General features: G+C 38.3%; 1 protein-coding gene across 9 annotated transcripts in view; it reads left to right on the top strand.

Annotated features, from left to right (window-relative positions):
• The window catches only part of RALYL (RALY RNA binding protein like), a 404,596-nt gene that overhangs the window by 203,116 nt on the left and 181,525 nt on the right, over positions 1 to 19,955 (top strand). For 3 of the 9 annotated variants that reach the window (XM_080381897.1, XM_080381896.1, XM_080381893.1), the window contains exon 1: positions 3,603 to 19,955. This exon is cut by the window's right edge and continues 57,334 nt beyond it. The exons of the other annotated variants lie outside the window; for them this stretch is intronic. The gene's annotated coding sequence lies outside the window, so the exon portion shown is untranslated. Of the gene's footprint in view, positions 1 to 3,602 lie in introns of those variants that run through there. 9 annotated transcript variants of the gene reach the window in all.

Here is a 19,955-nt window from a genome sequence, read left to right as displayed (position 1 = left end):
GACCACCCTTCCAGTGAAAAAAATTTCCCAATATCCAATCTAAACCTCCCCTGGCATAACTTGAAGCTGTTTTCTCTTGTCCTGTTGCTTGTTATCTGGAACACGAGACAGACACACACCTCACTACAATTTCCTTCTTTCAGGTGGTTGTAGAGAGCAACAAGGTCCCCTGTCAGCCTCCTTTCCTCCAAGCTAAGCAACCCAGGTTGCCTCAGTTGCTCCTCATAAGACTTGTTCCCCAGATCCTTCACCAGCTTCATTGCCCTCCTCTGGACACACTACAGCCCCTCTACATCCCTCTTGAGGTGAGAGGCCCAAAACTGAACGCAGTATTCAAGGTGCAGCCTCGCCAGTGCCTGAGTATAGAGGGAAAATCACCCTTGTCCTGCTGGCCAAGTTATTGCAGATACAAGCCAGGATGCTGTTTGCAGCCTTGGCCACCTGGGCACACTGTTGGCTCATGCCCAGCCAGCCATCACCCATCACCCCCAGGTCCTTTTTCCTCCAGGCAGCTCCCCAGCCACTCTGTCCCAAGCCTGTAGCGCTGTGTGGGGCTGTTGTCACCCAAGTGCAGCAGCCAGCGCTTCTCATTGAACCTCACATAATTGGCCTTAGCTCCCCAGTTCAGCCTGCCCAGGTCTCCCTGCAGAGCCTTCCTACCCTCCAGCAGATCAGTCCTCCTGCTCAACTTGGTGTTGTCTGCTAATTTAATGAGGGTGCACTCGATCCCCTCATCCAGGTTGTCCATAAAGATATTAAACAGAACCAGCTCCAATACTGAGTCCTGGGGAACACCACTTGTGACCAGCCACGTGTAACTCCATTCACCACCACCCTCTGGGCTCAGCCATCCAGCCAGCTTTTAACCCAGCGTGGAGCACACCCATCCAAGCCATGAGTAGCCACTTTCTCTAGGAGAATGCTGTGCAAGACACTTTCGGTGTCTTTACTAAGGTTCAGGTAGGCAACATCTGCAGCCTTTCCCTCATCCACTAGGCAGGTCATCCTGTCGTAGAAGGAGATCAAGCTCATCAAGTAGGACCTGCCTTTCACAACCCCATGCTGGCTGCACCCATTCCTCCAGTTGTCCTGCATGTGCCACGTTGTCACACTCGGGATGATCTGCTCCGTAACCTTCCCCAGCACTGAGGTCAGGCTGACAGGCCTGTAGTTTCCCAGATCCTCCTTCCCGCCCTTCTTGTAGACGGGCATCACATTGGCCAACGTCCAGTCTTCTGGGACCTGTCCAGTTTGCCAGGACTGTTGGTTAATGATGGAGAGTGGCTTGTTGGGCTCTTTCACCAGCTGCCTCAGTACCCTCAGGTAGATTGCACCCAGCCCCATAGATATGTGCACATCGAAGTGTAGCAGCAGGTCACTAACCATTTCTTCCTGGACAATGGGGTCTTCATTCTGCTCCTCCTTATTCCTGTCTTCCAGCTCAGGGGGCTCAGTACTCCAAGGGAAGCTGGTCTTGCTATTGAAAACTGAGGCAAAGGCAAAGGCAGCACCTTTTCCTCATCCTTTGTGGCAGAGTTCCCCACCGCATCCAAAAAAGGATGGAGATTATCCTTCACCTTCCTTTTCTTTCTGCTATATGCAACACTTTAAATCCCTCAAATCTACTTGCAACAAATATTTACATGTTCATGGGTCTGATATATCCATCGTAATTCTGTGTTTTCAAAACCTTTAGATAACGTTATGTCAAAGTTCCCTTTTACTTCAGCCTTTACCCCATGTGTTTTGTTGGGTTTTTTTCAGACCGTATCTAGTACTTCCTTCCTGATTTGAACATAACTCTGTTTTAATTTTGTTGCAGCTCTATAAGAAGTTTCAAAAATTGTTTTCCTTTGTGGCAGAAAAATTCTGTACCTTTTCTTAAATATACTTGCTTTGATTAGTGACTGCTGGGATCATTACAATTTATATTGCTATTCTATAATGTTTCATTCTGAACTGTCATGTCATCGTACAGTGATAAAAACACTGTCGTGATAGATTGTCTCATAAAATTTGTCTCAGTGTCTCATGTGGTATGTACTGTATAAAAAGAATTATCTCTAGAATGTTCTGCAATTTGGGGGTTTGTTATTCTAGGAAGTCTCATGTTGTCTACAGCTTCTCTTCTTTGCTTGATCTAGCCTGATTCAATTTGATAGACTGTCTTCCATGCGTTTGATTTCTTTCACTTCAAACAGAATGTCATCTGGACAGATTCTGATATTTTCTTCTTGATCATTTGACAATACTTTCCTCATATTTCATAGTGTACTGATGGAGTTAGTGCTGTGAAGATCATGTCACCTGGTTTATGTGTGTGTGCCATATTTCTATGTTTTCTCGTTCCTTTGTTAAAATATTTCACATGCTGAGCTTGTTCCAAAAGTCCTGTGGAGAAATTAATATCTGCTTCAATGTGTATGGAAAGGGCACAGGTCAGATGATTTCTTATCTAAATTTGACTTGCCAATATTTATCTTCCTAATTTGCAGTTATGGTGGTTTGTGTTTTTTCTGTTGACCACATATCCAGCACTGAATGGTTGACAGAACAGAGTAATGCTGGTTTAGTGTACTGCAGAATCCAGGCAAATCCCCGTCCTTTGTTTATTTTTTGGACTATGGCTGTTAAACCCACAAAACAGTCTTCCCTCCCAAGATATCATTCAGCTGTTCAGAGAAGAAAGTATAACAAATATTCTTCTTACCATACAGAAATCCTTCACCCAGCCCCAGTCTCAGTTCATGTAAGCAACTCTTTAGCATGATGAACTTCTAGGATCATTCTTCCTTTCTTTTCTTAACAGCAAGGTCAGCTAAATTACAAATGTTCTTTTTCAGTTTAGCTTAACTGAGACAAGAAATGCTTGTGAAGGCATGTTTGGTATCTTAGATCTGATTTCATGTAAGCCTACTTTAATTTCACACCTAAAGAAAAACAGCAGTGGAAATCTACTTCTTTCTCATCAAGGGTCTATCTCAGATTTCACACTTAATCCTACAATTCCTTCAACAATAGACAACTTCATCAGCAAAACTGTGTAAATCATGTATATTGTGGAGGGGGGGGAATAATACTAACACCTTATTAATGACTCAATTATTTTTCAACACTTCATACTGGCAAAGTGAAATTCACAGTCAGCAGGAGATTTCATAAATGAGGTGCTGAGATTTTATATTACTGCTCCTCCCTCCACCAGAAGAAATTTTGGTATTACTGAGCTGCACCATAGACTTGTGAAATTTTGAGTAAAAGTAATTTTCTAAGTATTATAATGACTCAGAACTGAACATTGTTAATGTACTTGGTCATTACAACTGTTTTAGTGACTTCAGTCTCTTCTAGAAAATTAGTGGCAGCTGAATCAGGCTTTTTTGCAAGACTATTAATTTTCAAAAGGCCAACTGGAAAAGAATTAGTCTGGCTTTTAGTATAAAGCTGATATGTTTGTGTCTATTTTAAGTTATGTAAAGTTCCTCTATACCTTACAGAATGCCTCGTATTACTTTCAAAATTATAATATACCTATAAGAAGACACTTCTCGTATTCAAACCCAGCCTGGAATTTCTAATTTGACATATATGTAAGTTATAAATATATATATATATGACATATATGTAGATATAAAGTCCTGAGAGCTGAGAACATACACTAGCTTGTTCCAGAAAGAAGCATAATCTTTTCCACAAGTAATCCACAGTAGAAGTAGATAAATCTTGTCTCCTAGCTACTAATCAAACTACTCCACTCCATGTTTCTGAACTAGCTTGATGATGGTTAGTTTCTTTATGCCCACTTTTTTACACAGCACAGACATGTCTTTTATGACACTGAAAGAAAAAAAAAAAGGGGGGGGGGGTGGGAAACACATTTAATTTTATGTGTATCTATGCAAGCTGGACAGAACGTGCTTGAATGCCTCTGCTGCCATGAGTAAGGCTCCTTTTCTTTTTCTTTTTCTTTTTTGTTTTTGTTTTGGTTTGGTTTGGTTTTTTGAGGTGTGAGATGGTCTGTTTAAACACTTAAAATACTTATTTTCTTTTGTGCCAATCTCAGTATATAATAGCTTTTTTTTTCAGTCTAGTTTCGTTGCTTGTTTATCTAGTCTTCTCCCCAATGTAAGTGTTCACTGATTTGATGTTATCCAAACACTTTTGTTATGATCACAGTCATTCCTACGCATTGTTAAAATCTTATTGAAAAGTAAGCATTTCCAATTGACTGCTGTGGTAATTTGTTGTAGACATCTGTCTCACCTCTCCTATTGTTTGCAGTTAAATGGCAAATTTTAAGTCTCTTGTGCTTTCGTTCAGTCTGCTGCTGATGCTTCATATGGGTATGAAAAAGAAGAACAGAACTTAATGAGTCTGAAATGTCACAGCAACTTGCAAGTCTTGAAACTAGTTTAGGAAGTGTAGAATATTTTCTAGTTCTTCTACCTTAAGTTTTCTGGACTCAAGGTCATTCCTCATTTCATTAAATCTTCTGTTTAATTAGTCTTTCAGGTGAGGAACACAATATTTGACTGAAAATAACAAGTGTGAAACAAACAGCAGATAACAAACAAATAGATATACTAAATGACAGGAAAACACGTACTTGGCAAAATCTGAAGCCATTTCAGGATGTGATTTACTTCTCAGCTGTACTCTGTGTGATAATTCAACATCTTAAATTTTAAAGAGACACTTAAAAATACTTCCTTTTCATTATTTCTTCAGCTAAACTTTATCCCTTGATTTTATACTGTCATAGAATTTTTGATTTATAGAATAATTTAGGTTGGGAGGGACATCTAAAGATCATCTAGTCCAAATTCCTGCTCAAAGCAGGGCTGACCCAAACAGAAACAGTCCAGATTGGTTTTCATCTGCTTTATAATCTACCCATGCAGTCCATACCTCCCAGTCTTGACTGCAAGGATGCTATGGGAGATTGTGTCAAAGACCTTGTTAAATTCAAGGTGAAGAACACTTATACCACCTCTTTCCACATCCACTAAGCCATGAATCCCATCATATAAATCTCATTGGGCTGGTCAAACATAATTTGCCTCAGTAAATGTACTGGCTGCTCCTAGTTGTCGTGTCCTTCATGAGTCTGGACATGGGTCCCAGAGGGTTTGCTTGTAATTGTCCAGTCTGTCTTACCTGCTTGGTCCATCTTCAACACTAAAGTCCATCCTGACCACAGAACTAGGTCAGGTATATATGTCGGAACAGCAACAGATTTATTGTCCTGCTTAAAGCTGTATAGATGAGGCACAGGACTCATGAATAGGGACCTCCCAAAATCCTTGAAGACATAATTTGCTTCTCTTTATATTCCCTTTTTCTCCCTCAACTTTGCCAAGTTCTGTTCCTTTACCACCTTATTTCCTCCTAAAAATGTCTGTCCCTGACTACTCCTAACCCATTTTTCCTGGTTTTGTTAATTTTACAGATTTCTTTTGTATTTATAAGAGATTGTCCTGGAAATGTGTCCCTTATTCATGAATTCTGTTAAGGTCATAGACCCTGTCCTTGATTTTTAAATCTGCAGTGTTTTGCCATGTTCATGTTACTACCTTTTAGTGATTCCAGAGGCTGGGGTTAGCCATCTGCATGTAAGCCTTAACATTTCCAATTGAGTGAGGTGACAATGCTTGTGCCTGTAATTCCCCAGAGCCTATTTCTTACTTTTGAAGATGCGTGTGACAGTTGCCTGTTTGCAGTCATAAGGGAGCTCTCCTGATGTTTCCAGCCATTGAAAGGTGATAGAGAGCAGTCTCACATAATGACACAGCTCTCTTACCACCCTTGGTTGCATCTTGTCAAGTGTCACAGGCCAGTTTGGTATTTATTCTAACATTAGGAATTTATATTTCAGCCTATGACTATGCAAGCTTAATATTAAAAGAAAAACAGATACTACACAAGTTTGTAACAAAATCAGTAAATTCCTTGGCATTTTACCTTTTCCACAATAGGAAAATTGGTTGGTTGGTTGGTTGCTGTTTTTTTTTTTTTTTTTTAATCAAGACAAGAGTAATAGGATTGTGAATTTAAATTTGATTTCAAAAGCTTTTTGTTTTGTACTGCAAAGAAATGATGATAAAGACCTTTGAGGCTCCAGCAGCTGATCTGGATGGTATCTACAAAGGGGACCATTCTTCTGTAACAGCTCAAAGAAACACCCCATCCCTGGAAGCTTTAAAGACAAGGTTGGATGAGGCTTTGAACAACCTGGTCTAGTGGAAGGTGTCCCTGGCCATGGGTTGGAACTATATGATCTCTAAGGTCCCTTCCAACCCAAACCATTCTATGATTATATGATTCTATGAAAATACAGGAAAGGAGTAATGTGATGGTGCTCTGAAAATCTGTGCAACGTTAATGATTGGTATTTTGGAGCCTTATGAAATTGGGCTATATGGGTAGTAGGTAGGATGTTCCTTTTCTTTGCTAGTGAGACAGATGGGCTAAAAGAAATCAAGCAATACACTAGAGAAACAAGAATTATTTAATACAGATTTAGATAGATTTGGAAAGAAATAAGTATTTATGTAAGTTGAAAGATTTATTTTGAATTGGAACTCTTAAAAATGCATCTTAAAAGGCAAATTACAATTTTACTTAAAACAATTCAGAGGATAATTTAAAGATGCAGTTTTAAAAATTCAGAAATCTGGGAAAGGTTTTGGGCGTTATTTTTTCTGTTTGGGTTTTTGTTGGTTTCTTGGCATTTTGTTTTGGATTTTACCTAATATACTTCAGTGCATGTGAGAAAAGGGACAAATTACCATTCTAAAGAGACAAAGAGTCACACCTAACTGACATACCTAGTGTGAAAATTACTATTTGCCTTTGTCCGTGTTGAAAATCAAGTTTGGGGCTAAATGATCTTGCTGCAGCTCTAGCATTTCCAATTGCCAAAGTTTGAAAGGACTTATTATGTCTTGACTTACTGCAATGAAGTTTGACAACTGTGTAAATAAAACAAGATCTATGTCTTAGGCAAAGTACTGACATTATAGAGTGCATCAAGTTATTTAGGTTTGGGTTTTATTTAACTGTAGAAAAAAATATTATTTTAAATTTTTTTGACACTCAAAAGGCCATTATTCTGAGAATGATTATTTTTAAAATTGTATTAGCAAAACCTTAACAGTACAACAGAATGTGGATTTCCTATCTAAATCATGTGCGTAATAACATTACATTCCAACCTTTATATTTCAAGCAATGATGTATGAAGAACTCAGAGTGCTGAAGCTTAAGCCATTGTGACCTCAGTTAAAATTCAATTCTAATAATGTTTTCAAAAGAGCATGAAATCTGAGTTTATGGAAAGATTTCCATGCCACCACTCTTGTGGAAGACAGGCTAGTTTTGTGGGTAAAAGGGTGGTTGCTTTTCCAGGTTTTTTGCTTTCTGAGGGTTCATTTTGTTTCTTGGCCAGGTTTTGTTCAAAATTATTAGAGAAAAGATAAATGCAAACAATCAAATCAAAGCAAGATAAAATCAACACTTGTACTAGCATTGCAGCAGCTGGAAAAGCAGTTGTGAAGTTTTACAGCCTGACTTTAGAGGTCTTTATTTTCTGTTAATTGGCACTTACTGCTGCTTTATTTGTTTCCTAGTCTTAAATTCTGGTTTTGATGTATTTAAATCCACAGGCAGACTAGGAAGAGAAGGCAGAAAAAATGGAATTTTTTTAGATGTAAATAATCAAAGTGGTTATGTTTTTTATTCTTTGGCCTAGTGTGCAAAATGAGGTAGGAATTTCAATCTAATCTGCTGGAATTTTAAAACTATTTTGATCCTAGACAAAGTCTTTCTGTATAAAAATGTCTTCCAAAATTAAAAATAAAAAGAAAGAAAAAGACAGACACTATTTCCTTAAGGAACATACTGACCATAACATAGTGAACAATAACAGTTTCATCTTCACCACAAAATCCTGCTTTTTTTTTTCTACCAACAGTACAGCAGAAATAGATTATAGCAACAAAACTGATTTTTTTACAGAATTTTCCCATTATATCACTTTTTCTTGTTTTTCCTTTGCTTTTCATTCTGAAACTCTTGATTTTATTGAGACTTTCCATACTTATGAAGAATAACTTCTTTGTTCCTTATACTGTCATCATGGTACATTTACTCAGTCCAAAAACATGCTTTGATCCTTTCAATAAAATTCCACCATTTCCAGTTTTTATTTACCTCTCCCAGAAAAGTCTGCTTTCTTCTTTTTCTTACCCTAGCAAGCTCTTGCTCCCTTGTTTTTTGCCTTGTTCCTCAGAGCTGTTCCCTTCGGCTTCTAACAGGGAGCTTTGGGAATTCTGAGCACTTTCAGTTCCCGCTGAGGGCAGTATCCCAGTAAAGATGGAGCTGTAGGACTGTGTGGTCATATCAGGTATGCCAAAAGCTCTGTTGCAGGTTCCAATGGTATTTTTTGATGCGAGACAAAAAAAGGATTGGCATTTCCTCATTGACTTGTTTAGCCAAAACATGATAAAAGAAACATTAAATCAAATTTTCTTACGGTAGTAGTGTTATAAGTGCTATTGTTTTACTAAAGCAAAAATGTGATTCATGTCATTGTGTCCAAACAATGTGACTAAAGCACATAAGCTACCGAACAGGAGTGTTTTGTAAAAAAACAAACCACATTTTATTTCACCATGATTCATGTTCAGTTATCCAGAATATTGCACAGAGCAGAAAGGTGAAGCATCATAATTTGTTGTAACTTCATGTCTTTCTGAAATTGTACACTGCCTTGGAAGCAATGCCTGAAGGGAAGATGGGTTCAGGGCCTGGCCCTGGTGTTGCAGGTAATGATGGATTTAACCCCAGTCTCAGCAGCAAGACAGCAGCTTTAGCTCCTGCAAAGGTTAAGTATTCTCCCACCCCTGGTCCAGGTACTCCAAGAATTCTGTGAAAGGGCAGTCCAGGGGTAGTAATTCACAGGGAATATAATACTTATATATTTTTTTAGTGATTATGTAAAATTACCAGTGGTCTTCCAAGCCATCTGTTTTCAATTTTGATATTATGCAGCAAATCTATAGTGAGGTACTTTGACAGTGAACTACATCAGTGCTGTACACAATATATTTATTCCAGTAAAAGTTCATTAGTATTCACAGGGATCCTCTGGCTCTGTGATACTAGCAGAAATTGTCAAATTGTTCTTAGAATTTATAATAAGGTATAAAATTCAGGAGTTGATACAATGCAAATCCCAAGGAAATGATGGCTACCATGTTTTGTACTAATTTTGGCATATGATTTCTTTATATCTACAGAAATGAAGGCTGGTCACCTAACCTTTTATCAGGTCAGCATTTTCTGAGATACAAAGACATGAAGAATGCTTACTAATGATTGCTTGGCACCCGTCCCAATATATCTAGAATGAGAACAGCAAGGAAAAAATAATACAGCATGTTCCATAGTATGGCATTAAGATCCCAGTTTATTCACTTCAATAAAACTTCCTTCAGGCTACATGCCTTTATGCTCTTGACATCTTGGCAAGAAAAGAATATTTTACTGTCCTTCAAGAACCTAGAAATTTAATTTTTTTTTTAAAAAATAAAGTAGATAAAGTAATGGGAAAGAGAGAAGGGTACCAAATCTCTGTAAAAAGACAGAAAATAGATACTTCACTGAGACTTCTTGTGCTTAATCTGAACTCAAGCCAAACATCTATTACAAAATACAGCTTCCTAATTCCAAAACCGATTGCAGAAGAAATCAGTATTGATAGAAAGAGAAGAACCAATTGTGGAACAGAAATGTACTGGTTGCTTAGGTGCAAATGGTCACAAGCTGCGTTTATGTAGTAATTTTGCTTCTCTTGTTGCTTGGTGCTCATAAAAGCCAATTTTATAAACCTTGAAAATAGACATGAGCAAGCTCAGTTCAGAGAAAGAGCTCAAATGGGTGAATATAAATATGATCAGGAATGATTAAAATATTTTCATTGTTACCAAAAGAGAAATAATCATGAAAAGAAGTTAGTCTGCTTAAAAACACACCATAAAACCCTCACAATCTGAGAGAGCTGTAGGTAACTGAAACAATAGAATATGTAGTAAAATTAAATTAGATCAGAATTATCAGTACATATATAAGCATAAAGGACAAAGAGAATTTGAAAGAAGGGAATCAAAGCATTGCTGGGAAGAAACGTGTGGTGTTCATTGTTTTGGTTTCAATATAGATATATCTGTAAAGCTTTTTTTCTCCTGTATCTGGAAATTGCCCCATACATACAGAGCACAGAATGATGATGACATGGTTTCCATTCCAGCATTAATTACAGAGCTATAAAATAAGTTATCTTTAAATCCTGGAAATTAATTTTCATCCCAGTATTTCTAAAGAACTAGCAGGGATGTTCTCCAGGGAGGTTCTTGGTTGCTAACATTTGGAAGAGTTATCCTCAGCAGGTCTTGAACTGGAGTAAGAATTTCAGAAGGGTAGAATTTTCACAGAGATAAGTTGTTCAGTTCAAATAGTTTAAACCAAATCAGGATTGAAGTGGTTTATTGATTTATTAGCAACACAAAATTAATTGGAACTCACAACCCATACCAATTACAAGAGATAAACCTCAATGCTATGCACCTGCTGAATTTTCAGAAATTACTACAAAATTTCTAAACCCTCCTCTAGAATTAACCCTGACATAGCACCCTCCTGCTGTGGGAGATGAGTGGCTGCGCTTCTCCCACCACCCCCACCCCCACCCCTCAAGGGAGGGTGGCAGGGGTGCAGGTGCCAGGGTACCCCCGTGCACCATGGGGCTGTGTCTGGCAGGGCCACACCAACCCCCCCGCTGCCCTGTTCCCCACTTCTCCTTCCCACTACAAATCAGTGTTGCACTTGCATTTCTGTTTAGCTAACTTCTTTTTCCCAAAAAGTCTTCTGGTAATTCCACGGTTACTGTTTTAACCCTGTCAGTGGTTGTTTTCCTCTTGACCTAGGTCACTGATGGGCAAATGTCTTCTCAGACAGTTTGGACATCACACTCAACCACATCCTCACACTCCTGTCTTGTCGGCTGCTGTCATCTGGCCTGTTTCTGAGGGTAGGAAGCACAAGCGAGCACGCCCACTAGGAAAAAAAAAAAAAAAGAAACTTATATAAATAATTTAAAATGGTACAAGAGCTAGGCTATTGCCTTGGTTTCAGCTGGGATAGAGTCAATTTTCTTCTTAGCAGCTGGTGCAGCGCTGTGTTTTGGATTTGGTGTGAGAACAATGCTGACAGCACACGGATGGGTTTGGTTGTTGCTGGGTGATGTTTATACTCAGTCAAGGACTTTTCGGTTTCTCGGGCCCTGCCAGCGAGAGGGCTGAAGGGGCATGGGACATTGGGAGGAGACACAGCCAGGACAGGTGACCCAAATTAGCCAAAGAAGTATCTCATACCATGGGAATCATGCTTGGTATATAAATTCAGAGGGGTTGGCCAGGGCCTAGGGATGGCTGCTCAGGGGCTGGCTGGGCATCAGTCAGCGGGTGGTGAGCAATTGTGTTGTGCATCACTTGTTATCTTTTCTCCCTTCCCTTTGGATTTCATTCCTCTGCCCTTCTCCCTCCTTTTCATTATAACTGTTGGTTTTGTTGTTGTTGTTTTGTTGTTGTTATTATTATTATGTTTTATTTTATTTTAAATAATAAATTGTTCTTATCTCAACTCTTGAGTTTTACATTCTTTTCTGATTCTCCTCCCCACCCTCTGGGTTTGGGGGGGACTGAGAAAGCAGCTGTGTGGTACTTAGTTACTGGCTGATGTTAAACCACGACAGCTATGTAACAATAGTCCTATCATAATTGTTTTAAATTGCATTAAAAATAGTGAAATTGCTGGTGCAGGACTTGACAGATCAAGAATGAACATAGGGATGATGTTACTAATGTCAGCATGAAAATAGGGCTTGAGAAATTAAATGTGTATCTTTTTTATATTTTAACACCATTTATTAAGGTTGAACTGATGTAATGTACTTTTGTAGGGCACTTGATTCATTCCAAGTGGAAATATGATTAAGAAACTATCTTATGACATAGGTATGGTGCACACTAAATAGACTAAAAACTAGTCTCAAAAGACTGGTAAATAGGAAGTAATCGTACAGCAGATGGGTGTCTTTAGTGTAGTTCATGGTAGAATCAGTTTTTTAATCATCCTTTTACCCAGTTGGAAAGACAACAAAAATCTCTGATAAATTCTGCAGACAGCATAAAAATGCTTCATCTCATGAATGATGAAGAAAAGAAGAAATTGATATCAAAATAGAAAATAAATATGAAAATAAGAATCAGAGTCAAAGTGTGACTGCTCTAAGTATAATATCTGACATGTTGATGATCTGCTTTTCAGCATGGGAGAGAAAGGTGCAACAAAATCTGAAGGCTGGAAACTGAAGTGAGAAAAAGCAACCCTCAAAATAGAGCACATTTTTAACAGTGTGGCCATTAGGAACGGTTTACCAAAAGTTTCAGTCAAAAATTCTGAAATAAGCATTGGGTGTTATTATAAAGGATATATCCTAGCTCAGCCCAGAATTAATTCAAGGAAGTTCTATGGTCTGTTACACCACACCAGACTGAATTTTTTTGTCTGGATTAGCCATGGAAACCTCCAAAGACAGCGACTCTGCAGTCTCTTTGGATAAAAAGAGTAAATCAAGAAAAAAAGAGAGGCATTTAATTTCATTATGGTCCCTGGTGATTTATGCTTGATATTAATAAAAAATCTATAGAAATTACACAAATGGTATTGTTGTGTCATCACCTTTAGAAATTAGACTAGCAATATCCACCTAATGACAGGCTTGACTTAATTTAGCCGACAGAAGCAAGCAGCTTTTTCCCAGTGACATTTACAATTAAAGAAATGAGGGAGTGAATGAGATTTAGAAAACTAAGCTTTCTAAATGACAAAATGTCTTTTTTTATATGTATTAGTTACAAAGTCATTTTTATACTTAGGTAGATATTAACAACATTGGTAATAATCTGTAAGAAAATTTTAAAATTGCGAATAAGATAGAGATTCTTTTAGTTTTATGTGCTACAGAAGCAAAAGATTTCCCCATCAGGCCCATAACTTGTATTTTATTGCAACCTACTTTTCCATTCCAGACAAGCAGAGACATGTTTGCACCCAGATTTCTGACTGTTGTAAAGTTATTTGTCCTTAGGAAAAAAAAGACAGACAACATAATAATGCCATTAGCTTAATACCATCTTAATGTCTTAATTGTATTTTTCTTAGGATGAAATTAACCTAGTGCAAAGGGCTACAATCAAATTCACTTGGAGAAAGTGCACTGTTCTTGCTAGAGTCACTGCTTCTTGAAACTTCCATTAGTGATCTCATTCTTCTTCTGTAGCTATATTCTACTTTAAATTACCACAGTACGTCAAATGATGATCACACATCAACCACATTCCCGAATGTTTTCTCTTCAGAGAAGTCTTGCAAAATTTAGCAGAGAGTACAATAACTCTTCTCGAATCCCTTCCTCAAATGATTAATCCTTGATGGTTCTTTATTGTGTGTCTGGGCTGACATCAGGTCAGAAAAGATTAGGGTTTTACTGCCCTTATATTTCAGATCCCTATTTTAGTAGTTGCAGCCAGGATTCGTTCTCTTTCTCTTATATCAGAGTATAGCATTACCTCTCACACTACGTCTCACATTACCCTGAAATGCTGTTCTCCTCATGGGCATCCAGTAATTTATCCTTCCAAGCAGCACATCTTGCCAGATGAGAGCTCAGACACACAGAGGTCTTCAAATAATTTGGAAAATTTCATTACTATATTTTTTACAGTTAGTTATTTAGCCCAATGCACACTTATAAAACCATATGTGGAAAATGAAATGCTTTTGTATGCATCTGAGTAAAAAGTATTTTTAATATGAAATTTTACAAACAGTATAATATTTGAAAATACATAATTTTTACCTTCTTCACTCAATTCTAGTCAGGCTGTAGCTGCAGAGAGAATTTGTTTTACAATGCAGGCACATCTCTGCCAATATCTTATGGCACAAAACCCCAGTAGATTTTTAATTTGCATAACATTACACATATTTGCATAAAATATTGCCCAGTGGTACTAAGAGCACCAGTTTCTCCCTAAGCCCCAATTAATTAATCTGTGTCCCTCCAGACTTACAGCAACTTACTACGCATTCTTAGTATAGCAACATCAATTAATTATATGCTTCCCAGCCCCACATCAATCATTTTGTGCCCTCCAGACAGCTTTGCACATCTCCCAGCCCCACATCTGGTTGTAAACACGCCCTCTTCTTTTTCTATAGCTGAAGAGGCCTCTCAGTAATTTTGCCAGTCAGCAGAGAGCTCCAAGAGCTCCCTGCTCTTGCTGTAGCTCATCAAGGCCTGAAGATTTGGGATGGTAGGGTAAAACCTCAGCTGTCATACTGCTGAGAACTGGGAGAGGAGCATAATGCAACTCATTTTTTGTCCCCTTTCCTTTTCTCCCATCCTTTTTTGTGAACTGAATAAAAATGCTTGCACATTGCTGGTATTGACACATACTGAGTTTGGTGTTATTTTTCTCCTGTGCTAGGGCACATTTGGTCCAAAAGTCTCTACTGTGCTGCATACTGAAGGTGTTGTTAGAGTAGCCCATTGACTTCACACTCAGAATCTTAACTTTTTAGTTTGATTCTTCCCCATATCCCACAGGCCCAGCTTCAGTCACACTTGCAAGCAAGAACTTCAGCCAGCCTCAAATCATCCAAACATTCAAACTACAGTCTAGGTGTTGGTTCAGGTTGCTTAAGTGTAGGGAATGAAAATGTGACCAGAGGGCGAAAGGACATACACAAAATGCAGAATACAAGTGATGGCAGGAGAACAATGGTAGATGAGCAATTCCTGACTGTTTAGCATCAACCACTTTACAGAATTGCCTTGGTTTTTTATTTGTTTATTATATATGGTCTATGGGAAACTGCATCCTTTGCACTTGGGGTAAAACAGAAGTCCATGTCACATGTTCATCGGAATATTCTTGGACTAGTTCACAGATTTTAGCTGGCAAGCAATCTTATTCAATGAGGTTTGCAGGAAAGGTGAGACTTTCCAACAATTTTCTTTTTTCCTTTACTGTCAGTACAAAGGTCAAGCTCATGGTTGCAGGAAAGGAATAGCAGGGAACTGAAACTATGGCTTCTTTCCCAGGACACCCCTTAGCCGAGTATAGTCAATGCAGTAAGGAGCAGCACACTGACCTGAATGAAATACTTAATATTTTTCATCTGTCCTTCCTTTTTACTTGGCTTCTAGAACAACTTTAAATCTTTCTGTGTGGCATCCATTACTTGTGCAACATTTCTAGGCCCCTTTAGGTGCACCATACATCACCCTTCAGACCTGCTCATTAAATTTAAAATGTGCTTGCCATAAAGTAGTTATAGATTTTAAGTTTGCAAAGGGAATATACCTACTTTTTCCCTGCAACACTCTTTATATGTTGAATATTTATATCCATTTGTGTTTGTTCTGACATAAGAAGGGTAGGCCTGCCAAGGGTCCCCTTGTGACTATAAACTCAAGCTTTCAGAAAAGTAGCTTAGCTAAGTTTTTTATTAACTGCTACCTATCACTGTTGCATCGTCCTTATGCCCCTAGGGCTGAATCAGCACCTTCAAAGCATTTCTCTGTCCCTCACTGAGAGATGCATATTTCTTCAATGGATCCTGATGCAATACAGCAGGAATCGGGCAGTGTTTGGGCATGACTTACACAGCCAGAACAGGTCATGGAGTTATTTTTTAAAAGCAGTGAAAGTATATATTAAAAACTATAGTCAAGACAATTTGATGGGGATGGGTAAGAACAGGCATTTTTCTGCCTTAGCTTGATACTCTGCCTCTCCTCTCTCTCTTTCCTCCTTATACACTGTCATATGACGTATGCACAAATGTACATATGAAAATCCAGGTGTTCACCTCCAATAATACTGTGAACTCAGTAACTATTTTTCCAGATCTGCACCATTCACAGAAAATTGATTACTTATCTTCATTTTCAGAAAAAATAATACTCTTTCTCTGATTCATCGAATATTGTTTCATGGTTTTGCTACTAGATAGCATTAATTAAGAGCTGTATTAAGAATCTGTTTCCCCTTTTCTTCTCTCTGTGGTCCACTCCAGCATCAGTGATGGTCCTTCGCATCTTAAGAGGGAAAAATAACTTAAGTCATGGCTATCCTTGAATCTCAACAATATAAATGGATCTTTTATTTCCCCCAGATTCCCCTCCAGGAAACATTTCGCTGAAGTGTAGGAAATTTCTGTAGAGTATGTCTTTCCCTAGAAACAATATTGAAAATCTGGCATGTTCAGTGTTCGGCTTCTGGATCACATCCAGTCCATGAGGCTGAAATAGGTGACTAACCAACTAAGACACAGTACTCCCCCCCAAAAAAAAAGAAAAAGAAAAAAAAAAAAAGTGTTTGTAGCTGAAGAAGCCTATTGTTTGTTTTGAAAGTTAGAAGCAGAGGAAGCCTTGCTGGCTGCTGGACACTACCCTGATACTAGTGCTTTGTGTGGGAAACAAGACATATCTTTCAAGAAAAACAATAAGAGACCAGATAAAATGTGGGGAGCTGCTGGTAGATCATACCTGAAAATTGGTCCTTTTCCTCCTGTGGTGGCATCTTGGAGAAGCTGGAGAGAAGCCAGGAGGGAAGCAGAGTCTCAGGCAGCCTGAGAGGTGAGGAAGAGGTGAGAGGTGTGTGGGGAGCAGGGGCATGAGTTGTGTGAGCTGGGGAGGATGGGCAGTTGTGCTTGGAGAGGGGTGGAGCAAAGAGTAATGTGGGAAACTGGGAGCCTGGGACACTGAGAAAGAGATATGAATGCAGCTGGGACAAAAGCACAGAATGGGAAATGGAGAAAAGCAAGGCTATCCTCAAGGATGCTGTGAGATTGCATGGATCACTGTGAGGAAGCTGCAAAAGGAACTAGAGGATATTGCTGAAAACAGGGCATGAAATAGCAAATATTAGATCTGTGATGAAAATGAGGGAGAAATAGTGTGGAAATGGTATATTTTAGAAAAGCTGATTGAACAGCTGGCAGGCACTAACTATGTCTCAATAGTGTTGTTATCTGCCCTTCCTTGCTGAGTTTCAGGCAATTTGGGGGATCCAGGACAACAGATATAAAGCTGAATGATGACAGGCAACACTTAAACCCTTTCAGTCTAGGAATACTTTTCTCTCAGAGAGATATTCAACATTCACAAGGTTACTAAGGCTCATTCACTTACTGTCATATGATTCTTCCAAAAACTCTCTGCTTTCACAGCTGGACCTGTCCTCCTTCTCTATAAAGTCTAGCAATATTGCTGATGGAGAGTACTACCAAGAGCCTAGTGTTACTGCGCACAATATTGCTCTCAAATTGCATTGCATAACCTTTCTCCTCCGTTCAAGGTCTTATGAAAGATCAGCAAGTGGGTGAAGATGAACTTTTTAACAGTGAGTAGAAGGTTGATGTGGGCAAAAAGGAAAAACTTTTAAAAATTAATAACCTTGTGATTTCATTCTCCACTGAACACATCTGCCTTTAGATGATAGAGGCAGCCGGCAGATGTTATTTTACTGAACTTCTGCTGTTTCAAGAGTTACTGTTGATTTTGGTTATTTCCCACTACGCTTGGAAGGGTGCTCTACCCTGTCATGTTATATTTAAACTTATCCACAGGGATGAACACCTCTGTGACCTACAGGCATGATTGTATGCTGCATGTATGAATGAAATCACTGTGCAAAAACAAGTGTTCTAGCTGATTCAAAGTTCATGAAGAGCACATCACAGTGTGGCTCTGCTCTCTATGCATGCTTCTCACAAAGAGAGGAAGCTTTCTCATGAGGGCCGCCTTTAGCATGATTTTATTTTTTAAAGTAATTCGATCCTTCTGCAAATGTTAGAGCTCTCTGAAGCAACATGATGATTGATTAGAGAGATGTGCATATGTTTTGGAGGTGGGTGTTTCAAAAATTGGCTGAAGAGCCTAGTTGGAGAGGTGATCTGCATGGCAGTGATTTTCCGACAAAGCAGAATGCAAATATCACATCTTGGTCAGAGTATCCCATGGAATCACACAATCACAATATCGTTCTGATGCCATCTAGCCCAACTGCCCTGATCAAGCCTGCCTCCTTCAAAATAATTGCTTTTTAGGGAACTTAGAATTACTTGAAAAAGAGGAAGGTTGGGCAATGTTTAGAGATGTTACTAAACAGAAGTGAATAAATAAGATAAGGCAAGGCCATCTACTTGGGTCATCAAATTTGTCCAGCTGCACAGTATGCTAACATCACATCCAGGCCAAGTGACCTAATCTGTTCATATTTTGTTCCAGTTAATATTCTTATGATAGATGTTTCTTGCTTGCTTTACTTCAGTTTATTGCCTCAATGGCACTTGCTCTGGTCAAGGTTGCTGTTGCATTAGTTTCCCTACCTGCTTAAAGTGCAAAACGTTGTCAAGACAGTGATAGAAGAAAATTTGACAGCATGTGTGCACAAAGTCCGATGCATCTGGGAACATTCAGATTTATGCACACACCCTGCAAGAGACATTCTGCCCAAATAGTAAAAGTACTAAATCATTTGGTTTTATTGTAGAACCATCTGTGAAACACAAATGAAGTTGGGCTGATAACACTCCACGCACAACAGACTCATTAAAAATGCTCTTTCCTAGGGATAAATATGGCCCACCTAATCTTGCAGACATCTGACAGAATATAAGTTTTGATCTCATATAACTTTATTTGATGAAAGGTTTTCCCATTTAATAAGCATAGGATTGGACAGATTTGATAAATATTTTTTTCTATTCTAAGTACTGAGTGCAGCAAATATTTATGTATAATCTCCTGGATTTTTTTATTCTTAAGCGTACCATACAAAACTTAATTTTTCCTCATTTATTACTTTATTTATTTTTGGGTTTGCCCCAGGTGCTACAATTCTGGTTTATTGTTGATCTTTATTATTTACATGCAATTATGTTTATAAATCTACTGTAAAAGAAAATTTTTTTCTGTTCCTTAATCCAGGAGATATGTTTTAGGAAAAATGGGTGGGATTTATTCTATTCTTATCAGCAAGCAAGGCTTTTTCTTTTCCTGAATCATAAAAAAAATGTTGGGAAGGTTACAAAGTGATTCTTCTGGTGCTTGAAATTTTTTAGTTGCCTGTTTAAGAGTGTTACCTGAGATTTAGAAAGTCCTGTTAGTTATCTCTCTACACCATAATACAACTAATGTGGTCACTTTGGCTGTTCTTTTAATGGAGACAAATAGTGTAGGAAATCAAATATGTTTTCTGGATATTTTTAACATCTCAGCTACTGCCTCTGAGTAAAGAACAGTCTGAAGTTTCTATCAAAATTAATCAACTCCAGTTCTTATTTAAAACACCAACTACAGGAATCAAAGCAAAGAGGTTTGTACCATTATTTGACTGGTGGATGATTTCAACTAGAAACAACACATAATATGCTGGCTCTTCTAGGTAATTAATTTTCTCTCACCATCTAGAACTGGTGATTACTAATACTTATTTTCTACATTTTAGTACCTGAAGTTGCTTTAAAAAGGTTTTGTAATAGAAGGCATCTCTGGATTACAAAAATCACTCACTTGAGGATCAATATTTCATGTCCACAGAATCTGTGAATGTGTGTTAGCATTATCAAGTCAATCTCTTTAGCAAAATAACATTTGATTTTAGGGTTCAAGAATAAACCCGATTATGCCAAATGCTCTCAGGTATTGCATCACTTTGCCCCATAAAAGAAAAAATAAGTGTTTGAAATCACACAGGAACAGAAATCCTATTTGTACAGCTTTGTGGCTTTTCTGGTTCGGAAAAGTTACACAATCTACC

This window comes from Falco punctatus (genome assembly GCF_963210335.1).
Source record: "Falco punctatus genome assembly, chromosome: 3".
Taxonomy (NCBI): Eukaryota; Metazoa; Chordata; class Aves; order Falconiformes; family Falconidae; genus Falco; species Falco punctatus.
This window is presented reverse-complemented; position numbering and strand designations above follow the sequence as displayed.